The sequence below is a fragment of the Ochotona princeps genome, chromosome 13 (assembly GCF_030435755.1).
Source record: "Ochotona princeps isolate mOchPri1 chromosome 13, mOchPri1.hap1, whole genome shotgun sequence".
NCBI lineage: Eukaryota > Metazoa > Chordata > Mammalia > Lagomorpha > Ochotonidae > Ochotona > Ochotona princeps.
The window spans coordinates 2,994,035-3,019,252 of record NC_080844.1 but is presented as its reverse complement, the minus strand read 5'-3'; the positions used below and the strand labels follow the sequence as shown (position 1 = coordinate 3,019,252).

Below are 25,218 nucleotides of genomic sequence, written 5' to 3'. Positions count from 1 at the left end.
CTTGTCAGGATTCCCTTGTGGTGGAGACACAGATACTGAGTGTGGGTGCAGGTTCGATGAATAGGGGATTGGATAGAGTGGAAACTGCTTTTAGGGCAGAGTCTAGCTGATCTCCACTATCATAATGTCACCTCTTTGGCCCTATATTCAGCATACACTTGCAGCCCTGAATTTCTCACATGGGAGACTCCAGGGATTGTCATGCCTTGCAGCTATACACCTGTCATCATCCGTTCTGGGAATCACACTTTAGAAAAACATGTTGTGAACTCTCCTTGCTTGCTGCTCTCTTTGATTGCACCATGGACCAATAGGGCCCTGAAGACCATCTCAGGCTTGGACAGCAGCTCTGTGAACTTGTGTTCACAGGAACCATGGGAGGTGTGGGCCGTACACTGCTGAGTGGGCTTGGCGATTTTAGGGAGAGTTGATGCTGAGATGGAGGGAGCAGCCAAATGCATCATTGCATATGGAGCGAGGGGTTGATGGCAATCATTGTTTCCTCTCTGCATGCCCCAGCCTGTCCTCGTGACTTTGGCTGACATCTTTCACTTGTCTGCAGTGCCTGCTGGGAAAATGGTATTTAGAGTCATAGATTATGAGGCATGTGCAGAGAAGTTTACATTTCATGCTTCTTCATCTATAGAAGTTGAAGGAGGCAGATCATAGGATTTAACTGTGGTCTCATGGACTCACCAGGGCCTGCTTCATGGGTGACGGGCAGGCTATGGGGTGGTGAAATAGTTATGGATGTACATAGCAGTGATGTTTGCACAAATGCTTAAATATCCAATATAATGTCAATATGCAAGATGAAAGGGTATAGCTTCATGGAGAACTGCTTACAAGCAGAATACTGAGTGTTACAAAAGGATGGCTTTGGAGTTCTTATTATTTATTTCTCTCTAAAAGAAGGAAATCATGGGCCCGGCATGATAGCATACTGGTTAAATTCCTCTCCTTGAAAGTGCCGGGATCCCACATAAATGACGGTTCAAATCCCAGTGGCCCCAATTCCCATCCAGCTCCCTGCCTGTGGCCTGGGAATATAGTTTAGGAAAGCCCAAAGCTTGGGACCCTGCACCCGCATGGGAGACCTGGAAGAGCTCTTGCTCCTGGCTTTGGAATGGCTCAGCTTCAGCCTTTGCGACTGCTTGGGGAGTAAGTCAACGAACGGAAGATCTTCCTCTCTGTCTCTAATCCTCTCTGTATATCCACCTTTAGTATAAAAATAAATAAATCTTCAAAAAGGAGGAAATCATTAGACTTTATATAATAGACCAATACTCTGTTTCTGAAAATCCCTCACATGACTAAGCTTCAATGCCCATGGCCATGTATGAGAGCTGAATGGGATGTGGGACAGACTGGACCAGTCTGCTTTACATACTGACAAGCATGGGACTTAAGTAAGGGGGAAGCATGGTGGGGGTTATTGTGGGTCACTCTGACTACAGCTCCCACTGGTTTGAGTGAGGGCCAAGTGTGTGGTTGGCAGGAGCAGGCTGGATGGCAGTACCCATTGGTTCATTGGAAGACAGGGCTGGAAATAGAACTGACCCAGCAATTGCAATCACTAGCATGTGCATAAGCTGATTGGGCTACAGACAGTGCCAAATTCTGTTAATGGCATGCACACACACGAATCGGGTCTGGTATCACCTCAGACTAAGTTTCTTTGGGAGTTCACCCAACTCAATTGCTGAAATCAGAACCCCAACCATGAAGAGAAGTGCAGGTTCCATGGTCTGACTATGGAGTGCAGGTGTCAGAAGCTGAGCCTCCTCAGAAGCTCAGACGGAGCAGTGGACAGCATATCCAGGTGCACATGGATGATATGGCAGACCATTTGAACCTGCAGAAGACACCTGGTGCCACATCAGAGGATGGAGAACATGCCATGTGTTGGCAGTGAAAATCTGGGCAAATGGAGACTCTGAGGCGGATTATGTCAGCCAGCGTATCTAAGAGAGATTCCATTGTGAATGGAATGGCAGGATTGGCAGCAATTCAGAACTATTGAACTATCAGAATCACTTCAACAGTGCCCTCAGAGCATGCCCCAAGTCAAGGGCTCTGGGATGGGTGGGAGGCGGGGTGGAGTTTCTCCTTTTGCCTACCTGCATACCACAGATACAGAAAAAGAAGAAGGTGGATGAAGTCAAAGTGACATGAAGGGAAAGGGATATGGGTGGATGTTCTTGCTATCCCTGTGGGTTTCTCTACTCACCAGAGAGGGCTGAGGTGGAGAAAAGTTGGCCTCAAGTCCTCCTGTACCACTGGCCTTGCTCCCTCAGTGTGGAGATGCTCACAGCCTATGGCTTCATTGGAAATGCAGGGACTTCCCTTCTGGCTTCTTTACACAGGAAGACAGTGGATATTCTCATCAAGGGATGGTCCTATCATCTCTCCAGTGGATAAAGTGCAGGCTGACAGAAATGTATATGGAAATATAATTGTATATATGCGTGGTAATAGAAAGTTTATTCACGCTGATGCTTTTACATGTGTCACATGGTGGAGATATCCCTTGACAACTCCACAGTAGGCTTTGTGGCTCTGTAGGTTAACTTGATGTGGCTAACCCTCTGTCTAGTCTGGGAAGATGGTAGAAGGTAGGGTAGTTATTCCAGGGGCTTGGTTTAACCTTTAGCCACTGGAACAAGAAGGATCTCTTCAATAACTTCTATTCTATGTGGTGTTGTGAGGGACTAGCAGTCACTGGGTTATCTATTTCGCATGCAATGTATAGGCCACAGGGTATGAAATCTCCATTCTCTAGCGTTGAGAGGCAGTTTAAAAAGCCCCTTGAGGGTGTGTCTACCATTTCTCATTGTAGATATGACTTGGATGCTGATTTAAATTCTCATCAACCCTGGTTTTATCTGGATAGAAGTTTTGCTTGCTCTGATCCACTGGTTTGTGGTCTCTGATTTTGAAGAGGCTTGGTAGTCCCGTGATAGGACTTCTGTCAACTCTACTACTGGTATAGATAACATTCTGCTAGGAAGACTTACATTGTAGGAAGGGCTCAGTTTCTCTTGAATTGCCTTCTCTCTGTTTTGAGAGCAACAGTTTGATGTATTTTTAAGAGCATTTTACCCAGCAACTGCAACCACCAGCTGATCAGGGAAATGGACTGCACTGGGCCCTATACTTGCTAGTACATACAAGAATCTGGTCTGGGAACACCTCAAACAAAGTTTCTATGGGGATCTCCCCAATCAAGCTTCTGGACTCAGAACCCAAACCATGAAATGACAGACAGAACAAGTAAATCACCCACCTCAGCTATATGCTGACAATGAAAATACTGGGCAAGAATTCTCAGAACAGATGCTCCTGGCAAGAAGGGAGTGGAACAAAATCTTTCAAGTACTGAAAGAGAACAACTGTCAACCAAGAATACTCTACCCAGCAAAGATTTCATTTGTATACGAGAACTAAACTAGATACTTCCACAGCAAAGAGAAATTAGAAGAATATGCCAACACAAAACCAACTCTACAAAATCTCCTTAGAAATGCGCTACTCCCAGAGAAAAAGGAAGCAAGCCATAAGCAAGGATGGCAATCAGGGAGATCTCAATAAAGTCCATCCACAGAAATGACAATCAATTACCAACAACCTCAAAAACACAGGCATATGTCACAGCAAAATTATAATTTCTCAATATTAACTGTCAACACAAACGGCTTAAATTCTTCACTCAAAAGGCACCGGTTAGCAGACTGGGTTAAAAATCAGGACCCAACTATATGCTGCTTGCAAGAAACACATCTAACCAGAAGAAACTCCAAGAAACTAAAAGTGAAAGGGTGGAAACAAATATTCCATGCCAATGGACGAGAAAAAAAGTCTGGTGTGGCAGTCCTATTCTCAGATGATACGGACTTCAAAGTAACGAACGTCAAAAAGGACAGGAAAGGGTGCTACATCTTCTTGAAAGGGAGGATCCACCAAGAACAAATCGCCATTCTTAACATTTATGCTCCTAGCCCGGATGCACCCAGCTACACGAAACAACTACTTTTGGACTTAAAGGGAGACATAGATGAACATACGATAATTCTGGGAGATTTGAACACCCCACTAACACCAATAGATAGATCAACGCAGCAAAAGCTCAACAGAGAAGCCACAGAACTCACACAAACAATAGAACAACTGGACCTAGTAGACATCTACAGAATATTTCATCCTAAGGCCACAGACTGCACCTTTTTCTCAGCAGTGCATGGCACCTTCTCCAGGATAGACCACATAATAGGACACAAAGCAAGTTTAACTAACTACAAAAATATCAGAATCATATCATGTACCTTCTCAGACCATCATGGAGTGAAACTGGAAATCAACAACTCAAAATGTCCCAGGAAACATGTAAACTCCTAGAGGCTGAACAATATGCTGTTAAATGAACAATGGGTTAGAGAAGAAATTAAAGACGAGATCAAAAAATTTATGGAAACCAACGAAAACCCAGATACAAACGTCCAAAACTTATGGGACACTGCCAAAGCAGTGTTACGTGGTAAGTTTATTGCAATTAGCGTACACGTCAAAGCCCAAGAAAGGCAACAAATGCAGGAATTAAGCACACACCTCCAGGAACTGGAAAAGCAACAGCAGAAGGACCCTACAAATAAGAGGAAACAAGAAATTATCAAAACAAGACAAGAACTAAATCAGAAAGAAATTAAAAAAACCATTTAGAAAAAAAAAAATGAATCAAGAAGCTGGTTCTTTGAGAGGATAAACAAAGTAGATACCCCACTGTCCCGATTGACAAAGAAAAAACAAGACAAAGCAAGAATTAGCAGCATCAAAGGTGAAAAAGGCAACATAACAACAGACACTACTACCATTAAGGAAATAATTAGAAATTATTACAAAGAACTATACGCCAACAAATCCGATAACCACTTGGAAATGGAAAGATTCCTAGACTACCACCACTTACCAAAACTCACCCCAGAAGCAACAGAAGACCTGAATAAAGCCATTACCGAATCAGAAATAGAATCAGTGATTAAAGAGCTCCCAACAAAGAAAAGCCCAGGCCCAGATGATTTTACTGCAGAATTCTACAAAACATTCCAACCAGAGCTAACCCCAATCCTTTACAAGCTCTTCAAAACAATAGAAAAGGAAGCAACTCTTCCAAACTCATTCTATGAAGCCAATATCACCTTAATCCCCAAACCGAATAGAGAATTAACAGAGAAGGAAAACTACAGACCGATCTCCCTGATGAATGTTGACGCTAAGATTCTCAAGAAAATCCTAGCCAATAGAATACAAAAAAACATCAGACAGATCATCCAAATAGGTTTCATCCAGGGAATGCAGGGATGGTTCAACATAAGGAAATCCATAAATGTGATACATCACATCCAAACACTGAAAAACAAAAACCATATAATAGTATCAATAGATGCAGAAAAAGCCTTCGACAAAATTCAACACCACTTCATGTTAAAAACCCTAACCGTGGTGGGGATAGAAGGAACAATTCACAATATAATCAAAGCAATATATGAAAAACCCAATACCAGCATTATACTAAATGGAGAAAAACTGGATTCCTTCCCACTGAGATCTGGAACAAGACAAGGCTACCCACTATCACCACTGCTATTCAATATAGTCCTAGAGGTACTTGTAGAAGCCATAAGACAAGACAAAGAAATCAAAGGAAACCAAATTGGAAATGAAGAAGTCAAGCTTTCACTATTCGCAGACGACGTGATTCTTTACACAGAAGAACCAAAAAACTCAACACAAAGACTCCTAGAACTCATACGAGAATTTGGCAGAGTGGCAGGATACAAGATAAATGAACAAAAATCAACAGCCATAGTGTATGCAAACGGCCGCAAGATGGAAGAAGATCTAACCAACAAGCTACCATTCAAAATAACAGAGAAAAGCATGAAATATCTGGGAATAAATTTAACCAAAAGTGTAGACCTTTATTAAGAAAATTACAAAACACTCAAAAAACTAATAGAACAAGACTTCAAAAGATGGAACAACATTCCATGCTCCTGGATAGGCAAAATTAATATCATCAAAATGTCTATACTACCAAAAGCAATATATACATTCAATGCAATCCCAATCAAATTACCCACAGCATTCTTCATTGAACTGGAAAAAATGATACACAGATTCATTTGGAAACACACAAAAAAAACACAAATAGCCAGAACCACTCTGAAGAACAGGAAGTTAACAGGGGGAATCACAGTATCGGATGTATGGACATACTACAGGGCAGTGGTTATCAAAACAGCCTGGTACTGGCACAAAGATAGAGAGGAAGATCAGTGGAACAGAATAGAAACAACAGAAGGAAACCCACACAGATACAGCCAAATAATCTTTGACAAAAAGACAGAAAACAACCCAAGCAAATGGAAAGGTCTGTTCAATAAATGCTGATGGGACAACTGGTTGATAGCCTGCAGAAACAAAAGATAGACCCACTTCTCTCACCATACACCAAGATCAAATCTAAATGGATAAAAGACCTAAACCTACATCCAGAAACCTTCAAGCTTTTGGAAGAAACTGTTGGAAACACACTGCAACACTTAGGGGTAGGCCCTCACTTCCTAAAAAAGACTCCAAAAGCAGTAGAAATCGAGACCAAAATAAACAATTGGTACCTCATCAAACTAAGAAGCTTCTGTACAGCTAGAGAAACAATCAACAAAGTAAAAAAACAACCTACAGAATGGGAGAAGATCTTTGCACACTACATAGGCGATAGAGGGCTGATCTCCAGAATATACAAAGAGCTACAGAGGAAACCAAAATACCAGAACAAAAACTGCTCAAGAAATGGGCATGGGAAATGGACAGATATTTCACAAAAGAACAAACCCAAATGGCAAACAATCATATGAAAAAATGCTCAAGTTCCCTGGCAGTAAGGGAAATCCAAATGAAGACTACAATGAGGTATCACCTAACTCCAGTAAGGATGGCACACATACATAATACCACCAACGCTTGCTGGTGAGGATGTGGGGAAAAGGGAACCCTTCTCCACTGCTGGTGGGACTGCAGACTTGTACAGCCTCTATGGGAATCAGTTTGGCGAATACTCAAACAACTGAAAATCAACATACCATATGATCCAGCAATAGCACTCCTAGGGATATATCCAAAACATCTCCTACACAAGAAACCAACATGCACGCCTATGTTCATAGCAGCACAATCTACAATCGCAAAAACCTGGAAGCAGCCAAAATGCCCATCAGTAGAAGACTGGATAAGAAAGCTTTGGTTCATCTACTCTATGGAACACTACTCAGCTATTAAAAAAAACGAAATGCAGTTCTTTGTGGTCAAATGGGCCCGACTGGAATCCATCATGCTAAGAGAAATGAACCAATCCCAAAAGGTTAATACCACATGTTTGCCTTAATCTGAGATGAAAACATGACAACTTGAAAGATAGTACCTGTATATTGTAATATTAGTGCAATCTCTAACAACCTGTATCCAATGCAATAAGATAATGTGATATAATCTATAAACCAACAATTAATGTTAGAATATTTATGATCTACATCGAAAAACTGTAAAACCTACTATACCCTCAATACACTATGTTAACCTGTAATGGGGAGGGAGTGCAGGAAGGCCTTTCAGGACCATAAAAAGAGTGAGAAAAAAGTACAATATAGTCTATCAAGATCAAATCTGGTAATTCATAGACAACAGACTCAAAGCGGCACTAAACAACAATAAAACTACTACACCAATGCATGAGGGGGGAATCAGGTGCGATCCTGACAACCTCTTAACAGGAGGTCATGTGCGTGGAGCAGGGGGGCACTCCAGAGTGGAGCAGGGGGTAAGGAGGAAGCCTGGATCCCAACCATGAAGACTCCCAGACCTTCACCACAAACTATTAATACGAGCAACAAGGACTATATCCCAACTGCCAAGGAGGCCACAGGGAATTGGATGCCCTCGGAGGCCGAGTACTCTGAGGTCACCCACCCCCAACCGGAGCTTCCACAGGGGATGGAAGAAGTCCAAACACTACCGCACAGAAACCAATGTCATTGGAAAGAAAACCTGAATCTCTGAGCGGTCCGCAGACACAGAAGAACAATAAATGTCATTTGGGACCATGGAGGAGAGCTTTCTCTGGTCCGAGCCTGGATCCACCTCTGGACCCCCACCCTTCCTCGCAATGACCATCGGGATCTTTTGAAAACCCCTCACAGCAAACAATCATACAAACTGAAGAAACCTAAAATAAATACACAAACAACAGAAAGTAGAGCCTGAAATCTGACAGGAAAGAGCTGGCATGGATTGGTTAATGCCTCGCTGGGTGGGACACAAAGATTAGTTACTCCTCACCGTGGTGTTGAGCATTTCCCTGCACACACCCCCCCCCAAAAAATATGTTCTGCACCTTAAATGTCGACAAATGTCTTGTTAGAGTTACAAGCCAGTCTAGATTATCCCAAAATCTGCCAAGATCAGCAAAATTATACTTCAACACAACAACTGACTAAATACTAAAATGAAATAGACATGAGACAGCTGAATGGTACCTTATAGCCATTTTAGGGTATATAGCAGCTGGTCCTGTATATAAACTAAAATTGAAATGTCAATGAGCTAATCATAGGTTGTGGTTAGGACTTGCTTTTTTTTTTTTAATTTTTTTTTAACATACTGGTTACTCAAAACCATGTCAATTCCATAATGTTGCAAATTGCTGTTGATGTTATATTGGGACTCTTAATTGAGGGGGATGATATTATACCAGCTCTAACTTCGGACCAGAAATGGTCTCCCCAAGAAACTGTTCAACCCATCTGGACAATAAGTAGTTGGACTCTATGCTTGGTATATGTTTGCAAGGAAAGAATCTTGATTGAATTTGAACTGTAACACTGCATCAAGGTGGAGGAATCCACCGGGGGGGGGGAGTGGTGTGGGCTGGGGTGGGGGAATTCCCAGAGCCTATGAAACTGTCACATAATGCAAAATAATTAATAATAATAAAAAAGAAAATACTGGGGAAGCAGAGACTGTATGATGGACTATGTCAGTCAATTGATTCTGCCACAACCTAATCATGCTTGGAGTGGTGAGAGTGGCAGCAATTCAGAACTGTTGAACTATCAAAACCTCTTGAGCAAGACCCTCGGAGCATGGCCCGCATCTGGGACCTGGGCTGGGTGTGAGACTTGGTGGGGCTTCTCCCTTAAAATTCCTTTTTTATATCAGATATATTAAGGAAGCAATAGGGAACTAATTGCCTTGCCCATCTTCCTGTAGTGTTTGAATCTTTTTATCCTAATTATATCAAGATTGCCAAAAAAAAATAGGCTTAAAAAAAGAGCATTTTACTTAGAAAAGGCCTAGATGTACCCACCCTCAACTAGAAAAAAATGTTTTAATTCCATACAAGGTTATGTTAAACAGTAAATATTCATTTGTATTTATTTGTTTTATGTTTTTTATTGCCTGAACTCCACAGAACATCATTTTCATTCAGCATGACAAACTCTAGTGGTTTCCCCCGTGTTGTCATAATGCTCAGTGTGTCGAGTTTGGTTTTTGAAAGTCCTACTGAAAAAAATGTTTGTCTTCATTTTTGTAAGATATTTTTCAAAATTTTTCAAAATTGAGGTAGCCATGGCATCTGCCTTATAAGTTCCAATACTTCTCATTGCTTTAGGTTCCTTTCAAAGTTATCATTAGTCTGTTGAATCTTTAAAAGAAATGTCTTTTTCTTTAAAAGATTGCTGGTTCTTTAAAATGCATACTTTGAGGAGTTTTAGGTTCTTTTTTATTTTTGCTTTTATGTATTTACTTTTTACTCTTATTTTTGATAATGTTTAAATAGCTGATTAGGTTAAGAGGGGTTGAGGATTAGGGGAAAGTGGGTAAGATCATTATTTCCACATCATCCTTTTTGTCTTCCAGTATCTTAGGGGAATAGGAGAGATAAGGGGAGAAGCCAACCCAGCCTCCCAACCACCTCTGTACCCAGGTATGGAGAATGGTCACCTGACATTTTCTCAAGGTTCCTGATGTGGAGCATGTTCTGAGGGTTCTGTTCAAGTGGTTTTGGTAGTTCTGACATGCTGTTAATCTCGTAGATCCTTCTAAGTTCCTTTGGCTGACATAGTCCACCTCAGAGTCTCCACTCACCCAGAAATTTGCTGTCAAGCTTTGCTGGGGTAGTGAACCAATTTGTTCTGCCCTTTTTCCTCTGCTATGGTACCAAATGTGCTCCACAGGGTCCTATGGACTTACTCTGGTTCATGTTAAGTCTCCATCAGTGGGTACAGTCAATTACCCCAGTCTGGCTCTCCCACTAACCCAGGTCACATGCAGGCCAAGAGGAGTAGCAGCCTTGCCTACCCAGGTCTGCCCTAGGGGCAGATCTTACACTCACCAGCAGGAGCAGTGGCTCAAATCAGGGAAGTCCCCAGAGCTCCCCTACAAGGCTCAACCATGCTCCCCCAAGAGGCTCACGTGTACTGATGGGTGCTGTAGCCCAGCCTGGTCTGTCCCCAATTCCAGATTCTGCTGCTGGGTGCTGCTGCCCAAAACAGCCTGTCCTGCACCCCTTGCTTCTTCTCAGATCTGCCAGTAGGTGTTATGAACAGACCCAGCCTGGCATGCCCACATGTATGCTGGCATATACTGTAATCAGGCCTGGTCTGGACTATTTGCCTTCATTCTTCTGCTCACCTGCAGGGACTGTGTTCTGACAAAGGAGTTGCCCCAGCTCTTCTATCAGCTCTCCCCCCAATGACAGATCTTAAGCACAATAGTGGGTCCTCGGCCCAGGTTTAGTCTACTTCTTGTCCTGGCAAGAACAATGGCCCCACCCAACCAGCCCACAACCATTCTGGTTCTTACTCTAAGGTGTTTCATCCCAGGGACACCTGGTCCACACCCCTGACTCAGTTGTCCTGTGGTTCAGTGGGAGCCAAGACCTAGCCCAGCCCATCCTACACTAAACCAGCATGGGTCTCATGAGCACCAGAGGATTCTAGCACATTTTGAAGCTTCTCACACCCAGTTCACACCTATGCCAAAGGACACTGTGGCCATGTTCAGCCCAGATCGTTGCCCCATTCTGCCCAGCATGCTTACCAGTGGCAACTACAACCAAGCCGGTGAATCCCCTTATATTCCCAACCAGGACTATTCCCAGCACATAATTGAAGGACCAATCCAGATCCTCACGCCTACAGGTCTGGACACATCTTCACCATGCCTTTCTTAGGATCCAGCTGCTCCCTTTACCATAAAAAATTAAAGTATGAAGAACATCAAGAGAACTAATTAGGGAAAGAAGATTTGAATATCAAACGTTTTTCTTCCTGCCCCCATGAAACTGTAACATAATGCAAAATAATTAATAAAAAAAAAAACAGCCCCAAATAATTCAGGTAAGATTAACTAATGCTGGTATAGCATATTCACATATGTTAGTATGGCAACCATGACAGCTTAAAGTTCAACAGAACTCTTTCACTAGATTGCCTGGTCAAAGCATTCCTCTTCTGGATCCAAAGATTTGGGCTTAATTGCTACACTTTTCCTCCTAGAGTCTTATTTACCATCCTGCGTGAAGAACACTGGTACTAGTAGCAAACCTTTTAGGCTTCAAATGGAAGCATCAACACACTGGAGAGGATCCTAGGACAGCCAATGAGCTGACAAGAATTCCTCAGAAGGTACATGGAATTTTTCACCCAGGTGATTGATAAGAAAAGATTTTTAGACTTAAAAAGCGTACCTGCTACTGGTTAGATTCAGTTCATTTACTAATGGTTCACATTTTCTACCCTGCTTATCTAGGAAGGTTACCTCTTTGTCCATGGATTTCGATTTGGGTTCTGCCTATTGGGAAGCCCAGGCATTGACTCCATCAGGATGAAGTGTTCAGTCTGCCTTCACTATATCTTGAAGAATCTAGTACTGGTTGCCACATGACCTCAAAATAAACTCCCGGAATGTCACCCTCTCATTTACAGGTTTGGGCAATTGTTCCCTCAACTGATTTCTTCAGAGTTCAGATATCAATAAGTTACCTAGTACTTCACTATAGTTGGGACTTGCCTGTATCCTATCCACAACTCTATCACCACTTTATGAAATCTCTACCTGAATTGTTCTACTCAGAGGGTATCAACCATTGCCTCCTGGGACTCTGGTCAGCCAACTGATCGAAAATTACATCCCTACAGTGATCCAGCAAGATTAGGAGCCATCATATCTCTGAAAACAACATGGCCTATCCCTCCTCAGCTCTTCTACTCTAGTCACAGTTGCTGGTTTTGGCCCTCTGCATGCTAAGCCTAGTTTTAGTACATAAATTCACATGGTACACTGTACCACCCACTCAGGTCATGATAGGCTTTACTTGACATACAGAAATGTATTGAACATTCCTGTTATGGTTTCAAATCTGGATTGTATCAGTTATAAGTCAGTGAAGAGTACACCACAGTCTCTTTCTCATTCATAACATGGGGATAATGAATGTACATATTATTATATATTATAGATGATAATAAAATAAGGTAATTATTAATAACAATAGTACAGTGATGTATAGTCACTAATCCTCATAAGGAATTAGAAGAGTGCTTGTTTTATGGGAAGTGCTGTATAAATTTTTCACTATGTCTTATTAATATAATCTTTTTCTATGTAAAAACATGGTCCCTTCATGAAGAACAAATTACCTGAAGATATCTAATCCTGTATGTGGTTATAGCACATAAAGTATGTAAATTGAAAGAACAGAATTGCAGAAAGAACGTTAATGTATAACCACACTGGAAAATGTCACAGCCTCCACGACTGAATAAAGAAAAATAAATCAAATACACAAACTATATTTGAAAACACAATTAGGCTGTGTTCACGTACTGTGTCCAAGTAGCAGAGAATATGCATTATTTTCAAAGAAACATGAAACATGGATAAAATGAATAACTTTATCGGTTACTCCAATTATCTGAAAGTTAAGGCTACATAAACTCAAATGTGAACTGCACATTACTTGTTGATAATGTATGCCAGTGTCAGCATTTGTCATCACATCCTTGAACTTTCTATGCCTAGACCTGGGAAATTTCTCTGTGCCACAAAATTCTTACTCCATCTTTAACTACACTGCCATATGAGGTACTACATTAGAGCTGTATGTTCCGATATCTGATGCACTTCATGTTACTGTGTCCATAAACACCCAGTCCAATTCTGTTTGTCTTATTCCCACATCTTCAGGCAATGTTGGACAATTCAAGTGTCACTTAGTTTGCACAACTCTGTGGATTAAACTAATGCTAACTTTTATTTGTATGATTTACTGGTTGGAATTATGGGGCACATTGTTGGATGCTGAGATGGGCTCTTTTCAACATCTTTTAATCTGATGACAAAGACTTGCTGTCAGCCTGAAGTTTGCCCATCACTGTCACAATGCCCATGCCTGTTTTCAGTGCATCCCCATTCCTCAGTCTTTCCATCGTGCCCAGGATACCACCAATCTGCCTTGTGTGTCTTGGATCCTCCTCTGAGAAACATTTCATATGAACTGATTCATAGTATTTAGGATCTTTTGCAACTGGCACCAATCACTGCATGATATGTCTGTGTGTTTTCCAGACTGTGCCTTGTAGTATTGGTTTCTCACAGTAATTTTGTATCTAGATCTATATTTGGCATTAAAATAATTTTGGACATTTATTACACATGACAGTGTTATGAAAAGTGTGTTTTTCAGCATTCTGAGTACAAAGTTAAGCATGTCATCATCTACAACTTCAATGTTTGCAAGAAAATAATCAGTGGAGCAATTTATGTTGTTCCATTGAGGCATTGGATTCTAGAATCAATGCCTCATGTCATCATTCTGATTTTAATTTTTTGAGAATGACACACATGAGTTTTGCCACGGTTTTTCTAAAATGGACAATATTTTCACAAAAGAGTACTGCATTAAAATACACGAAGACTTTCATACAAGCAAAAGAAAAGGTGCCTATTGTGAGATAACAAAACTCCCACTCCAACTTGTAACAATCCCGAATTATTGTTAAACATGATCCTTCCACTCAAGACAAAAACAATAAAAAAGAGAAATATTTTGGAATCTAATATAAAACTGAAAAATTAGATTTCAGTGCAGGAGAAAAAGAGTAAAAGAAAGTGAAGCAAATGCTATGAATGTTCTCACATCATGAGCTAAATGTTAATTTGTCAGCAAATATTAATTAAACAGTTGCTTTCACTGGAGTTGAATGTGACAGATGGTGAACTTTCAGAAAGGGCTCAGCATGATTTTTTTGTTGGATCTATTACTGAGGACAATACTCTCATATAATGGAGGAACCAACAAGCCAGAATGTATTGAAACTATTCCAGAAATCAGGGATAACAGAAACACTTTCAACTTTCTGTTTGTCCTGGTTGGGGCACATTGAGGTTTTCCTAAATGGTTCATGGAGGTGCATGAGCAGAGGTGTCCATGAGCCATTCTGAAATCCTGTATAACTCTGCTTAGCTCCTCTCTGCAGCTCCATGGACCAGAGCTGAGGTACTCCAGAATGGCTCCTGATTCTGTGTATTGTTGCTCAATAGCATTGCTGTGCAGATGCACTGAATTTCATGGTCTGATCCTCCTCTGTGTTTCTGCCCCTCTGCTTAGGTGACTGTGGAAGAACTAGCAATATGTGCTGGCCTTTTACTTTGCCATCCAGGAGATCAATAGGGACCACCACCTGCTCCCAAACAAGTCCTTGGCTTTCCACTTGTAAAGTACCTTGGCCAGTAACAGCTTCACACTGTTGAATGCCCTGTACCGGTTCACAGGGGACCATAGATTGACTCCAAGCTACAGCTGCCAGACACGGAGTAAGTCAGTTGTCGTCCTTGCTGGAACAACCTCAGTGTTTTCTGCTGAATTGGGGACCATTTTGGAGGTCTACAAAAATTCAACAGGTGAGTGGAATGTGAATTTTCTTGAGTAAAATTTTCATCTCCTCCCAAGTCACTCTGACATGTTTCAGGAAGTGATAAAGTGCAAGTATCCAGCTTCCATTTGGAACTCTCCTAGGACCGTGACAGTTTCAAAGGACCCCACAGCTCCAGGTAGATCAGATGTCCCTCATGCCTTCTGCCTAACTCTGCCCTCTTCATGTCCACCCAAGCAGATTTCAAATCAGATTCGTAGTTAACATTACAGGTTTGATTCAAAATGAACAGTATGTTTGTATGTTTGTGCCTGTGTGTGCGTATGCCTGTGTGTTTGTGTATATCTTTGAAAGCTGAGAAACAAAAATAAATATTGCAAACAGAGGGTGTCTCAAATACCTGGTTGCCTGAACAGGCTCCTGGCTTCTGCCCTCATAAGGCATAAACTCAGGTTCTTGTATCCAAAATTCATGCACCATCTGTTTTTACCCTGGACATGATGAATTCACACATTTCCTCCAATAACACAAATGAGGTTTCTCATGTGAAACTTGCCCTCTTCTGTGCCCACAGGTTACATCGTAGCCATCTCAACTTGAGGTTTTCCTCACCCAATAAGAATATTATGTTCTGTTTGTGAGACATGTTTTTTCACATATTTGTCATGACAGGTAATGCTGGTTTTCTTTCAGCTCACTTATGGTCCTTTTGATTCCATGCTAAATGATGAGAAGCAGTTCCCCTCACTCTGTCAGATGGCCACCAGCAACAGCTCTCTGACCCTTGCCATGATCTCCCTGCTGCTGCATTTTGGCTGGATATGGGTGAGACTCTTGGTGTCTGATGACATGAAAGGAGAACAGTTCAATCAGGACATCTGAGCTGAGATGATAAAGAGAGGAGTCTGCTTGGCCTTTGCCTTCAAGCTCCCTGAGACAAGGACAATGTATGAAAACTCTGATATCTCTTTCCCACATAGGGTCAGCATTTCCTCTGCAAATGTGCATATCCTGTGCGATAACATCAGGGGCCTGTTTACCATGGAACACCTAGGTGCATACTATCTAACCCTTAGGAAGGTGTGGCTCATGACAACCAAGTGGGGCATTGTTGTGAATGAGACACATCACATGGTGCAATCTTTCCATGGGGGCTTTCCCTTCTCACCCCACAAGGGGAAAAATCCCAGGACTCAAAACTTTTCTCAAGACAGTGAATCCTTTCCCACTACCCAGAAGACTTCCACTTTGGTGAATTGTGATTTGATTTTTTTCACTGCCTACCTGCTGGGTCAGGTTGTAGGCAAATAAATGTCTGCCCTCCCAATGTTTTCTTTGAATTTTTCCCACGACACATTGACATGCTGACCATGTCTGATTCCAGCTATTTTAGTGTACAATGCTGTGTATGCAGTGGCCCATGCACTGCATCGGGTGTTTCTGGAGAAAGTAAAAATGGTTTTCCCGGAAGACAGAGCTCACCGTATGATTCTTGCCTGGCAGGTAAGCCTCCTCTACAACAGGACATACTCTCAGCAACAGGCAACAGTAATATGTCATTAAAATTGTTTCACTTTGATATCAGCATGATAAGTCATGAAAGAAATTGTATTCTTTCTCAGTGTGCTGTATTTTCTGGCAATATTCAGGGAAGCAATATTTATAACTGCTTTGTAAATCATCTGACTGCCACAGAGGTTTTATCTTCAGTTACAAACATGATAAATTATGACTGTTTTCCTTTGTGAGTCTGGTTCATTTCACAAAGTTTACTAATCTCCAGTTCATTGCATTGTTTCAAACATGAAGATTTTATTCTGTTGGTGGCTGAGTAACATTCCACCATGATAATACACCACCTTTTGTTTATCCACTCATATATGGATGGACATATAGAATGTGTCCATATTTCAACATTGATGTGGACTGCTCAAGGCGTGTTTCCATTACTAGGGTTTATCATTTTTTTTTCCTGCTAGACTTGTAAATACGGTGAGGCAAAATCTCACTGTGCTGATGTATTTCTGGTCATTTCTGTTTCATCCATAAAAATGTCTATTCATATCCTTAACCCACATATTAATGGAATCATCTTTTTGTTATGATTGAGTTTTTGTAGGTTGTGGTATTTTTGTGATATCATTTCTGGTTGAACACATATAAAGATGTCTACCTTTCAATTCATGGAATTGTTGCTACACTCTGGTGAGTACTGTCACACAATTTACTTAGCTTGAGGAAGCTCATGTGTATGGTTTTATTTATTGCTTCTGTGTCTGAGGTAGTACCAAAGAGATCTTGTTTGAGGTCAATCCTCATGCATTTCATAAGATTTTCTCTTTTAACTGGATGGCCTAAGGTGTAATGTTTAGTTTTTCCATAAATCTTGATATGAAATTCAGATGTGGTCTGAAACAGAAGCCTAAATTCCAACATCTGAATGTGGAAATGCAATTTTCACAGCTTACATTTTAATCCAGTTTGGCTTTTAAGAGACCATTCGCTAAATATGAGATCTTTGAGCTTTTGTAACTGCAATGCATCTCTGAGGATTTATACATGGATTCCTCTGGATTTTAATCCTGCCTTATTACAACCTATTACCATGTGAGAGAATTGAATTAATATGATCTTCATGCATATACAGTAAATTGTACTAATCTAATTAGTTGAGGCATTCACACAAATGGAATGTCTCACAAAGGCATGCTCACCTATTTTCATGTATGTATCTGTGTAATTTGCTTTACTGTGTAATATTTCTAAGCCTACTTGCAATAAGAGCTCACATACAATTTGGGACATGCTACCTACACATGGAAAGGAGTAAGTTAATTGATTATGAAGGTGACCATAGATAAGCTAATGGAACATTTATGAAGTTTAGTTCACATCAGTGGAGACATCATGACAGCAAATTCCCCTGACCTGAACCCATGGCAGAATGATGGCTCAGACCACCAAACCTACAGCAATTACCCTCTCAGGGCATAAAGTGAAGGCAAAGGAAGAACTTCCTAGCATATATGTACGTCCCACTTCTAATTTGATTGCTTTCTTGTTTCTAAATATGCTGCCCATCCAGCTACATCCACTTCTGAAGACAGCACAGTTCACCAACAATGCTGGGGATGATGTGTCCCTCCACAAAGCATCACCTCATCAGGCACACTCTAATATTCAGAACATTGTAAACTTTCCTGAAGGTCTCCAATCGATAAAGTTTTCCTCTGGAAGTGGACGTGACCAAGACCAAGGCCTATTCATCAGGGAAGACATGATAGAATGGCCTGTTGCTTTCAAGGAGGTATGGTTCTGGGGAAAATTCCAGACATGCTCAAAAGGATGGACATGGATCACCTAGGATCTCACAACTTCAGATGTGCAGCAATGATATGTTAAATAGTCACAGGGAACTAAATTACATGAGTCCAAGGAAATGCATACTGCCATCATTCCTTACATCCATTCTCCCTGGGCCTCTTAACAACCAGCGAAAATAGGCAATCCTGGGATTAAAGGGCTCCAGGGACATCTGTCTTCTAGGAAGTTTACACGGAGACATAGTTTACACTATGCATAGTTATAAACAACAAGTCACTACTTCTAAATTGCAACCTAAGTCTCATGAACTTTCATTCCTTATCTAGGTGAAAAGCTACAGTTCCTTTCCAAGGACAAAAGCAAGAATAGGGGGAGTATGCCAAGTTTGCACTCTGGCAGAGCCTGTAACATAGGCAATGTTTCAAGGGCCACGAGTGCCTGCCTTCAGGGGCTTGTCTCCAAGCACTCCCAAAGACCTAAGGTATTCCTCCCAAGATTCAGAGCCCAGTGACCATTTCTCAGCACACACTACTTCAAGCACTTCATGGCTACAACCAGACCTGTATCATTTCAATTGAAACAGTTCAACAGAAAGACAAAATTGCCAAAGACATTTGTCTGGAGATGAATGAAATGAATGTGATCAAATATCCTAACACTATCTGGTTATGAGTTGTAAATCTTGAATGAACATCAAGAAACACTAAATTCTAGCTCTACATTCTGTTAACAGGACCAAGACAGCAGAAGCATAGTGATGCAGGCCAGTCTTGTGATGGTGATGAGGGAAACAGTGGCATCTTCTCAAAGTGTGTAGTGATGTGCCAAACCCTGACCAGTGCTTCTTTATGCTGCCTCAGACTCCAACATCTGTGTGTAGCCAGAGCTGTGAGCCAGGATTCAGGAAAATGCCAGAGGAAGGAAGGGCTGTCTGCTGCTACACTTGTGTTTCCTGTGCAGAGGGCAAAATTTCCAATCAGACAGGTATAAAACATATAACTTACCTATGAGAACTCCATTGTCATAAGAATATATGCATTGGCATCATAGTGTACTGTTGTTCTCCAGACACACATTCACTCACTCTCTCAATATAGGTGCTTTAGTTACTATTGCCACCTCATTGCATATGACCTACTACCTGACAGTGCTCACCTGACACATTGATCGGTTAAGAAGCCTCCATTACCATCTGCTGCTGCATGACACAGTCTCAACCAAGTCCTTCGAGTAGATCACACTGAGGTCTAAACAAGTAGCAGCAGGTGTTTATCAGAACTGTGTGGATTCATAGAAGGAATGAAATCAACATTTTTTCATACACTACTGACAAACACGGAGCTACTGCACATATACTATAGCAATAGTTAGGGAACTATTGCATTGCTTCTTGGTTACATCCTTGACATTGTGCACATGCGAAGTACTCAGAGCCTACACCTAAGATTGTTCTTTGGAGGCAAGAAACAGAACAAGAGAAAAATAAAACACAGTGAAAAATGAATGTGCAACATGGCAAAACGTGTATTGGTCATCCTAATATTTTTGCACAAGCTCAAGACTTCAGGAATAAGCTATCACTATCAAATGCATTGAAAAACATGAAAGTGAACTATGACTCATTGATAAAGACCTTTATGGCCTAAAATATCATAGATGAATGCATCAATAGACAAATTATGAGATTTCATTCAATGTCCCAATGCCAATCATCCCAGCAGTGAAAATATTTAAAACAGAAGCAAGACTACAAAGTAATGTTACCCAAGTAACAACTCTCTCAACAATTCATTGATATTTCATTGAAGCAGGGACACACCCACCTACTAATCTGTCCTTGATAGTGTCATTCATGTTATAGAAGCCTTAGTGATCTGTTTCAAGACATAATATGTTGTCCCACACTCTGAGATTCCTGATACATGATGTGAACCAAAAAGCTGAATAAACCATGCTTCCACGTGAACACAGAAGGAAAGATTTAATAATTATAAAATGCAATAATGGTGATGAAAATATCACTAACCAAATAATCTCATGTTAACAATAGAGCTACACTTTATTTCAACCATTTAATCCCAGCCTCTGAATGAAAGAACCGCCAGAATGAGTCCAAGGTTAGATTTAGAGTCCTGTTTAGAGTGTGGATATCATAGAAATCAGAGATCATTTAATTCTCCATCTAACTGAAAAGTTTAAATCCATGACCAAGGAACAGTATGCCTGAATGGATTTTTTTCACCTTCAGATGAGAATTCTCCAATGGTCAGAAATGCAGAAGCTTGCTCGTGTGTGGCATAATAGAACACCCAAGCAATCTGTACAAAAAAGGTTATAGTAGAGTGAAAATTTTCATGGCAGAGCAGTGCATTTAGTGCCCAGAGCAGGAATACTCAAACAGGAAGAGAAATCAGTGCCTCCCGAAGCTGGTGACCTTCCTGGCCTTAGAGGATTCTCTGGGTACTGCTCTGGCATGCATGACTCTGTCCCTGTCTGTGTTCACAGCTGCCATCTTGGGGACCTTTGTGAAGCACCAATCGACTCCCATTGTCAAGGCGAATATCCACAACCTCAGCTACATCCTGATCATCTCACTCCTCCCCTGCTTCCTCTGCTCCTTCCTCTTCATTGGACATCATAACACAGTCACCTGCCTCCTAAGACAAATCACATTTGTCCTTGTGTTCACACTGGCTGTTTCTGCTGTACTGGTCAAAACCATCACTGTGGTTCTGGATTTCAAGGCCAGGAAACCTAGAAGGACCATGAGGCAATTGCTGGTGTCAGAAGGCCCAAACGCTGTCATTCCCATCTGCTTCCTCATCCAACTGACTCTCTGTGGCATCTGGCTGGCAACATCGCCTCCCTTTGTGGACACAGATGCACACTCTGAGCATGAACACATCATCCTCTTGTGCAACGAGGGCTCCATCATTGCCTTCTACTGTGTGCTGGGCGTCCTGGGCTCCTTGGCCCTGGGGCACCTTCACTGTGGCTTTCCTTGCCAGGAACCTGCCTGACACGTTCAGTGAAGCCAAATTCCTGACGTTCAGCATGCTGGTGTTCTGCAGTGTGTGGGTGACCTTCCTGCCTGTGTACCACAGCACCAAGGGGAAGGTCATGGTGGCTGTGGAGGTCTTCTCCATCTTGGCCTCTGGTGTGGGTCTCCTGGGCTGCATTTTTGCCCCCAAGTGCTACATTATTCTGATAAAGCCTGAGAAGAATTCTTCAAAAAGCTTGATGAAAAAGACCAGTTCCTAAGCATGTCTAGATATTTTTTCAGTTTTCACTATCATTTTTGAAGAGATTGCAACTCTAAATGATAGTTAATTGCATTCACGCGTATGGAATCATAAGAATGTCTTTCTTCTTGAAAACTATTTGAAGGTAGTAATGTTCGCGTAGCTGAGTACATAGGTCAATGTCTGGTCCAGGCTTAGATCTGTGCTTGTGATCTCCTCTGGGACATCCTGGTTCCAGCCACCCAACCGTGTGCAACTCCTATTGTTGGCTTTAGAAACAGGCATTGGAATGGAGAAATTTTATGCAAAAATGGGAACTGTTTTATCATTAACCTTCTCTCTCTCTCTCTCTCTCTCTCTCTCTCTCTCTCTCTCTCTCTCTCTCTCTCCCACACACACAAACACACACTCCTGAGTTAATGCTAGAGTTTTAAAATCTAGGTTGAGTGAAAACAATCATGGCATAATGCAAATCTCAGGTCAGCATAAAAATACAATTGCCATGTCCCTTTATTTTAGCATGGCTCTTCTGGCAATATCAGAGTCTGAATTTTCTTTCTCTTTCATATATCCTATGTAGATAATGTTAGTGTTTACATAATGCTAAGACATCTTGCTGGCAACCATGCAGTAGGTGTGGATGATACAAAGGTGTGAAGAGAAGAGCTCCCCTGTTTTTCAGTGCCTAGTGGAGCTTCCAGTTGTTTGGAAGGGCATGGCAGATTTCTCTCTGACCACCTTGATGTGGTCTCACCCATTTTTTACATGGACACTCAACCATCCCCCTAAGAATTCTGTAATCTATTGAGGATTTGTTGTTTGTCCCTGTGAGATGACATTTGCAAGCAAAGTGAGCTTGAGAATTAATGTTATTGATGATGTCTTGGTGAGTGGGCCTTTAACTTTGCACAGCAGCACAACTAAGCTTATGCCATTTCTGGACAATTTATTGCCCACTGCCCTGAAATCTGGCCCAGACAAATAACATGCCTTCTGGGAAATGGCTTTTTAAGAATTTAGCAAACTAACTAAAGTGATGGGAGTATGAGCAGAAACTGCTATGGCAAAATTATATAGTTACAGCGACCTTAAAGTTTAGCCTGTCCTTGCAATTCTTTAGAGCATAGAAAATGTTGTTGTTTCAGCTCTTTTAATATTCGTTTAGCTAGAGGAACAATAGGATGATTTTATTAACGTCATAGAGATATGCTTTTGATTATTATTTGATTGTTTATGAGGTTTTAGAGCCTGCAGTTTTAGGGGGATTTAATATTTGAAATTTTTGTCTTGAATCTTTATGTTTTTTGTTCCTCTTTTGATGATTTTTTCCTATTCAGTGACAGATAAATTGTGAAAATAAAATGTAGTAAGAATGGTTTACTGATTAGTGTGCAACCATCTGTACTTTGAATTGGAGGTCTGACTGTCACCTAATGGCTACTTCTGAAGAGTGAATAATGGCTTGTTTTAAAGAAACCAATTATTACAGTAGTAAAGATCATATTCAGTCATGATTCCTTCAGTTTGGTTATGGACCACGTGGAGAGTCCAGCACCTTATTGTTCAGATAAATTCAGCAGTTTCATTGGGAGCCCATCCTTGGTCTGAAAGTAGAGCTGGTAGAAGATTATCTTCTCCAATGAGATGTCACTACACATTTTCAACAACAGAAGAAAACATCGAAACTAACCACATCATGAAGTTAATTAGCATGGTATTGAGTGACCTACATGTTAGGAAATGCAACTTCTTAAGCACATCCTGTAACTACTTCCTTGACATCTCAATTTTAGTATATACACAACCAGCTGCTATAAACCTTTTTTTCTTCCCAAGCTAACATGTTTTTGAGTTTTACCTAAATCAGAATGGCACATGAACAGTGGAAGCATCAGTATTAACATCCATCAGATATGTAATAGCTGAGTACAAACTGAACATCAAAGTTTCTATACTGTTACATCTTATTTAGCATTAACAGTCATAAATGGATAAAGTTTTTTGGAGAAGAAAATTAAGTCACAATTTAAACTTTGCAGTATATAGTGATTAAGCATGGTTTTATAGAACTTTGCATTTTGGAGAATAGAAAAATTTTAGGCAGGTGAACAGGGAACTCCCCACAACCCCATAAGTGAGGAAGAATTTAGCTCTATATCATACCTAGTAAAGTCCAGGAGAAGCGATTAGGAGCCTGACCAGCAAGTACAGGCTGTACAGTTATAGGCTAATTGCCTTTTCCCTGGCTATTCCAAACTTTCTATATTTATATCTATGTCTCTATATGTGTGTGTCTATCTGAAAAGCCAAGTAGGAAGCCTGATCAGTAAGGTACAAGCTGCGTGATTATCAACTAGCTCACCTTTTTTTAAAATTATTTTTTTATTAATTATTATGCATTATGTGACAGTTTCATAGGCTCTGGGAATCCCCCCACCCCTCCCAACTCCCCTCACCCCTGGTGGATTCCTCCACCTTGATGCAGCATTACAGTTCAAATTCAATCAAGATTCTTTCCTTGCAAACATATATCAAGCATAGAGTCCAGCTACTTATTGTCCAGATGGGTTGAAAAGTTTCTTGGGGAGACGATTTCTGGTCCGAAGTTAGAGCTGGTAGACTATCATCCCAGTCAATTAAGAGTCCTGGAGAGAGAAAAAATGGCCGACCATGCAGGGTTGATATAAAGGGGAAGGCAAAGAGAGAGGGCCAAAAAGTGCCAGAAGAAGGAGCAACTCTAGTTAAAAATAGTATAAACAGGTGTGCGAATCCCACAGGACACTGCGGAATCAACAAGATCCACTCAATTTGGAGAATCAACCATAAATAACAACAACAAAAAAATCAAGGCAGCGCTCAGCGGCCAGCTCAGCGGCACCGCAGCTCGAAAACGGTGAGTTGGGAACCCAGCAGGGGAAAGGCCGGCAGGAGTTTTGAACAGAAAATATACAGGCAATTTTGGGAGATTGTGGCACAAGGCCCCTCCAGTGACGGTGGGAGACTGCAGGAGTGCTAAAACCTCTAGCACTGGTGGCGATATTAATAACCTTGGCGGGACCCAGGCAAAGACAGGGACGGCTAAGTAACACACATTCCCCCATAACGAAGCACTACGGTACCGGAAGGGCGCTAGGACCCTGAAGTGCGGTTGCCAGCAGCTGCGGCAGGATCACAGCTAAACTAAATTCTGGGCCAACCCAGGCCAAAGGAAAGCCTTGCCTCAGACAAAAAACCAAAGCAAAACAAAACAAAACAAAAAAATCCAGGCGCTGAAACCTAAGGCGCTGAAACCTGAAACCCAGAAGGGAAGCAAAAACAACTCCCTGGGCCAGAAGGAAAACAAAAACCTAGGCTAGCAAGACCTCAGGATACCCACTAGGTGGCAACAGAGGTCAAGAGAGAATTCAGCAACATCTTGGGCCACAAATATGAAGCGCAATAAGAGAGTTAGTGACCTAGATGCAGCTTGCTCCACCCCAAAAAGCCACCATAAAGCCTGGTCAATCGCAGAGATTACAGATGAAGAAATTGAAGACGTCTCTGATAAGGAGTTCATAAAAATAATTCTAAAACTCTTCAGAGACAATGAAAAATGGGACGAGCTCAAAGATTTTAAAAACCACATAATCACAGAAACAAAATCACTCAAAAACGAGATCCTA

General features: G+C 41.3%; 1 pseudogene; it reads left to right on the top strand.

The window, feature by feature from the left end:
- Positions 1 to 201: 201 nt before the first annotated feature.
- LOC131481749 (vomeronasal type-2 receptor 116-like) lies at positions 202 to 21,575 on the top strand (annotated as a pseudogene).
- The last annotated feature ends 3,643 nt before the right edge of the window (positions 21,576 to 25,218 follow it).